This window comes from Rhinatrema bivittatum, chromosome 18, assembly GCF_901001135.1.
Source record: "Rhinatrema bivittatum chromosome 18, aRhiBiv1.1, whole genome shotgun sequence".
NCBI classification, from domain to species: Eukaryota; Metazoa; Chordata; class Amphibia; order Gymnophiona; family Rhinatrematidae; genus Rhinatrema; species Rhinatrema bivittatum.
In genome coordinates, this window is record NC_042632.1 from 43446354 (window position 1) to 43453292 (window position 6939).

A 6939-nucleotide genomic window follows, 5' to 3' on the forward strand; every position below is an offset into this window, starting at 1 on the left:
ACTGTCCTTGTCATCACTACCTCCTCCGGCAGGGCATTCGAGGCATCCACTACCCTCTCCGTGAAAAAAAATTCCTCCTAACTCTCCCCCCTTGGAGTTTATTATAACCCCCCCCCCCCTTTTTTTTCTACAAGCTCAGCTGCCTGTGCATTAATAACTTTCAGGTATTTAAAATGTTTCACATCCCCCCCATCTCGCCCCTCTTCTAGGGTCTATCCATTATGTTTCTTTAATCTCATTTCATAGGGTTTCCCATACAAACCGTGCACCATTTCGGTTGCCCTTCTCTGGGCCATCTCCAGCCTATGGGGATGATGTAATAAAATCTGCACCAAAATTGGAGTTAAATTTTAATGTGGGTTATACTTGTTGTGCACATTTAATACAGTATGGAAATCTAACATGAGTTAAAAATGCAAACTAAATGAAAAATGCGCACTAATGCAGAAAAGTGCTTTAAAACTGAAGTAGGTAGGTAAGTGCTCAAAGCTGGAAGAAGTGTGTCCAAAATGACCTTGCATGCAAGATTGGCACTGGGCATCCCAATCTGGGCACAAAGCTCACATGCAAGACCATTTTAGTTACCCTCCTTCCACCCTCAAGTGCCTTTCTACCAGACTGGATGCAGCAAAAGTATAACTTTGGTCACAAGAAATGTTAGTTTACTGCACCTTAGGCCAAAAGAAGTTAAGCTCTGGGGCCTGCACCTACAGCTAAACAAAAGACAAACTCTTGGGAAGGCAGCACCAGCTGAATGGTTTGCACTTACTGTTATGTATCCTCCCTCTAAAGTACTGTTCAGCTGTAGGTGCCTGCCCCAGACAGCTTACATTGGAAACGTACATCCCTCCTGGGTCTCAGGTGGAGCACCACAATAAGACAAACATTTTCCACCAGAAGTGTGAGTTTACTCTACTTTAGACCCAAGAGATAAATTTCCAATGTAAGCTCTGAGGCAGGCACCAGTCACAGGTTCTCTGTTTTCCTGTACAGCACACCTGCATTTAGTGCTAAAGTGGCTCCAGTTCAGCTATTGGTTCTCACCCAACCTATACTTTTGTTCATCTAGCCAGATTGGCCTATCAGGGGGATCTGGCATCCCTTATTACATCAAGCCCCTGTATCTTTTCTGAGAGAGACTCCAGAACAGAGTGTGGTATTCCAGTTGAGGCCTCACCTATGACCTGTAAAGAGGCAGAGTCTCCTCTTTTCTGGAGACAGCAGGCCCATGCACTCAGATAGGATATTCAACTTCCAAAATCACCCTGCACTCTCAAGAGGTTATGGCTAAACTAAAAAACATTTTACCGTCTCTACTGAAACTGAATAAAACCACAAGGCACAGAGAAATGACGGTTTCTCGTTAGAAGACATGGTTATCCCTGCTCAGTATGGTTCCTCCCTGGCAATTTCTGACTTGACTGAAATAGACAAAAACAGTTGAAATCAGACCAGGCTCAGACTGATGATACAAAATCACAGGTTTCCTCATCAAGAACAGAATACAAAATTAAAAAAAAACCTTAAAATGTGGTATTAAAATGATACCTGTGTCGCACACAAATAGCAGGCAAACTTCTACCTTGTCGTATTGCGGGTTTGGAAATGATCAAAACTGACCGGAAAATCCAGACTGTAAAGGACATTTCTAAATTCGTTAGGACTTCCAAAGAGACACAACTTCAAAATTACTTAGATTGTCCCTATGTAGATTTAGCTATTGCCAATCCGTCTAAATGTACCACAATCCCTGTGGAAGCTTCTAGTTTAAGAAAGATTCCATTGATCACAAAATGGATGCATACATTAAAGGAACATTTGAAGTGACTTGTTATCCATTCAGTTTGCCTTATTATCCGCCTTCAGATCCAGAGCGCTGACTAGACAGATTCTAAATATGAAACAGAAAATTAAATGAGTCTCTCCAGGCTTCCAATCCTCCTCACTACGAGTATTTTTATGCTTAATTTGTCATCAGGATTCACAGCTAGCTCTACATAAAACATCATTCTGTCTGCAGAGCCTAATGTAGCAAGCATAGAAAGGTCTTAGAAATTGTTCTGCTGATTTTCTACATTCAGTCAGCCTTTCATTTAGAGATGAATGGTTTGGGCCATAACTGGAATAGACCGTAGACGACTTATCTGGAGGAAAATCTAAGAATAAACCTAATACAAAGTGAACAAAGGGGGGTGTGCACTGGAAAAATTTAGTTCTTGGCATTTTGCTTTGTTCTTTGGGGGGGGGGGGGGGGGGAAGAGAGATTTGTTGCTTTTTTTCATTACTTGTGCATATAAAATGCATGTAAAGTTGTCTTTACATGCAGAAAATCAGTTTAATTTCTATAAGTGAAATTTTATGCACACAAAAAATTAAGCATAAAGAAAAAACCAAAATAAATGAATCTCTACAATGCAGACAGATTTTTCTATGACAATTCAAGAAAAGTCAAGTTCAGACTTTGTCCATACTGGGCAAGAGGGATTTGTATTAGTTTAAAAAAATAGAATGTTTTTGTTACAAAAACAAAAAGCTATGTTTGGTTGGTTCCGCACGTCATGAACTGAAAATACTTACTAAAAAATTTCTAAATACTATATAGTGTTTAGAAATTATTTTTTTTTTTAATATATATATCCCCCAGTTCTCCTGCCTCAGGTCCTGTAGCTCCCCCCTCCTCATCTTCCAGGACTCCTCCAACAATGGGGCAAGGCCTACCCAGCTGGGCAGAGTTAGCCAAGGTCTCCCTGCAATTAAGCCAGGACCAGAGACCTCCCCTTACACTTTGTGGGTGATCTTCAGCACAGGAGAAGATTGGAACAGTCCCCAGCCACTCCTACCCTACCCATGACAATTTTAAAAAATGGTTCTGGCCAGCCCTGAGACTGGTACCATTTTGTTGCACAGCATACAACAAAAGAGCAGTGGCCGGGCCCGAGACCATTTGCTCCACATTAAAACATTGCCATCGGTCTCAGTGCTTGCCAGCATCATTTTTAAAGGGAAGCCTGTGGTGCAGGAGCAACTGGAGATCATGCCTGCACCTTTGCTGAAGACTCCCACAGAAAGGCTAAGCGAGGGTCAGGAAGGATCCTGTTTCCAGCTCATTGGGAATGGGACAGAGGGGCCCGCGAAGGTCATGGCTTATTGGCAGGGCTGGAGGAGCCCCAGGACCTGAGGCAGCACTGTGTGTAGATTGGGAGCAGGGGCAGTGGCCAGGGAGGCCCTTTTTGCTTCATCTTTTATTTTAGGGTTTTTTACCAATATATTTGGCTCAACAAAAGAGCCAAATTGAAATAAGAAACATTACACAAACTGAAAAAAACCCAAAATGCATGTTTGTTGTGCACACATCCCTACTGACCAATTCTATACATGAATATTTGCTCCAAATGTCAGATCAATCAATAAACAGTGATAAATGCCTTCACACTTTCCCAAATAGAAGATGACTGCAATTTCTAGATATCTGGGAAAAATTAATTTCAGAAAAAAAATTGTAATAGATTTTTCAAACTTTTAGGAAAAGCAGAAGAATGCCTTAAGTGAAGTGAAGATAGTGTCAATCCACTCTCCGTTTATGACCTTGAATCAAAGGCCCAATGACAGCAGACACAGACTTGCTGTTGGATGTTTTAAAATAGAAGTCCCGATAGTCCCATAGTTTCAGAACTGAGATTTATATGAAATTAAGAGGGTTGTGTTCCCCTCAAGAAATCCGCAGCATTACCCTACTACAGTTAAATTAAGTTTTAAAATTCTAACCAGAGTCCCTTTTTCAGAAGTATAACATTCAAAACTCTGCTGCAGCTGTTAGGCAGGTTTTCAGAATTTCTTGTAGAACATTTTAATGGAAATCTGTGTATATGACATGCTAAATGGATTCCATAAATAGGCTGAACTTACTTATGCAGTACTAATGTGCATAATGCATTTATATGCTTAATGATTCATTTGTTTGTTCTGGCATTCCCAAGATGCCTGTGAACATTAATGCATTTAAGCATCATGGCCATTAACATATCTGTGGTTAGCTAGCATGGGGAGGTTTTCCATAAGTCATCCCTCCACAGAGACCTGGGTAAGCATAGCTTGTCATTTCTACTTAAGGCGGAAATAAACAGGAGCAGGCTGTCACTCAGTTTCTCCCCCCCAAAAAATAAGAAAAACTATTTATATAAGTTGGTCAAAAATCATAAACAGGTAGTTGTGTGGCCAACACCTTCATTGCTGCAAGTGCTAACTTTTACTTTTCCATGACGTCTAGATGTCAAAGAACATTAATATATTAACACTACTTAGTATATGGTGGTAAATGAACAACACTGGGGCAAAGCTTTGTGTCTCACTGTTTCCACCACTCTTTACTTTGGAAAAAAAAAAAAAAAAAAAGTAAAACATGGCAGCCAAATTTTGAAAAATGCAATAATTTGAGTTTAAGACATTTCACTCCCTTCCCCCCCCCCCCCCAATAAAGCTGAAAAATTTGGATTTTAACATTCTCTCAAGTCTCTGAAGTTGCTCTAAATTACAACAGCCTTAGCTGAAATTTCATCGCTGTGTTTATTAACACACCATGCCCCTTCTCCCTTCTTGCCATTGGCTTCTAATTTCTTCCATATCTCCAATGCATGATTCTCTCTCTGCTCCACATAGTCTTGGTTCCCTATGTTTGCAACACCATTCTGCAACAAAGATTGTCCCAACAAGACCTCTCCGTTCTCAAAGCCTTGGACTTCCCACCCCTCACCCACTTTTTTTCCCTCTCCAAGTACATTCCCCCACCCCTACATCTGTTGGAACCAGCTTTTCCTTTACATATGTACAACCTATGGATATTTAAATATCTTCATAAAGTCAATCTATTCTCCACTGTGTAGCCAGGCCAATTCCCAATCTGTGTCTCATTTAGAGGAGAAGTCCATAAACTGCTATTAATCAATAAGGAATAGTAGCTTGTGATCTAATGTTTGGGTACTTGTGACTTGGATTGGCCACTGCTGGAAACAGGATATGGAGCTTTATGGACCCTTGGTCTGACCCATTGCCATAACCTTGTTCCATAAGTGATTTGTAAACCTGAAGTCCTTTGACATGGAACAATATAAATACTAAATGCAACAAATGATTGACATGCAGGTACTTTTTTTGATGGACAATGTTTTAGCTCACCAGCTGAGCTGAGGTAGTTGGCTAAATAGGGTGATAGAGCAGCTTTTAAACTAGATCAAGGGGGAAAGCCAACAGTTGCTCATGGTTCGTAGGGAAGTATCTTCGAAGGATACTACCAAATAGGAGAGTTAGGGCATCCCAGTGGAGAGGTTCCATGTGCCTATAAGTAGAGAATTATCTGAGTTAAAAGATTCTAAATTATCCCTATCAACTGAAAAGCAGGTTGTTCATTCATACAAACAAAAAACATGCTTTTGAAGTGTCTGTATGCCAATGCCAGAAGTCTAAGAAGGGAGAGTTAGAGTGTATAGCAGCGAATAATGAGAACTGGCATCTCCGTGACCTGGTGGAAGGAAAAATAACCAATGCGGGGAGAGATCACTGCCTATCAGATTAGGAAGGCTAAACTAACAAGAAATACTATAGGAAGACCCTATATTCTTTAAATTGCTATTTACACCAAAAAAACAGCAAAGGATTTGCTTTACACTTCTCAAATTTTACTGCTTTGGGAATAAAGCTGGAAAACCTTTGGCTAATTTAGTGAGACATAGGAATGGGCAAAGTTATATTGAGGCCTTGAAAGATCAGTGTGGGGTATGGCAAATTTCTGCCAAAGAGATCTGTAAAGTCTTGAGCTTTTTATGCACAACTTCACCATGATGATAGCAATTAGGGGGCACGTAAAGCGGAAGAGCTGTTCTTTCAATGCTTGACCTAGACAAAAGGTTACTGAACATCAATTGTCTTGGTTGAATAGGCCATTTAATCTTCAGGAAATTCTGGAAGGTGTCAAGACTAGTCCACTACATAAGACCCTGGGATTGGATGGTTTCAATGCCGGTTTCTATAAGATGTTGAGTGGGGACATAGTAAAATATTATCTCAATGTACCCTCTGAGGCATTAACAAAGAGTTCCTTTCCCGGAGAAGCCAAAAGGGCTTATATTACTGTATTACCTAAGGGGGAAAGGATCCATGTTAGCCAGTCTTCTACAGGCCCATATTCCTCTCTAATTTTGTTCTTAAAATTTTGCTAAAATCATTGCCAGATTAAATAGTGTTACCTTCCTTGAATCAAGCAGGCTTTGTGAAGGGTAGGACAGCAATGGCTCAAAGAAAATACTCTAGACACAGATAATGGTGGTAGGGTTTGATACCAAAAAGGCGTTTGACTGGGTAGTCTGGAAATATGTTTTCAGTCCTCCATAGATATGGGTTTGAGGGAGACATTGTACCAAATATTTCTTTATTATATCAGGAGCCTTGCTTGGGTCATTTTGGCAACATGGTTGTATGACAAGATTTTGAATTAAAAAGGGATACGAGGCAGGGATGCCCACTTTCTCTGCTGCTATATATTCTCTTTCGAGCCTCTATGCAGAAGATAGATGAGTCCCTGAACATTCAAGGCTTTGAGAAAGGAGGGGAACATTTCAAAATAGCAGCCTTTGCAGATGTCCTAGTTTTCTTGATGGATCCTGTTTACTGCAAATCACTAAATGATCTGCAGAAACACATGCTATACTGGGTCAGACCAATTGTCCATCAAGCCCAGCATCCTGTTTCCAACAGTGGCCAATCCAGGCTATAAGAACCTGGCAAGTACCCAAAAACTAAGTCTATTCCATGTTACCATTGCTAATGGCAGTGGCTATTCTCTAAGGTGAACTTAATAGCAGGTAATGGGACTTCTCCTCCAAGAACTTATCCAAACATTTTTTAAACACAGCTACACTAATTGCACTAACCACATCCTCTGGCAAC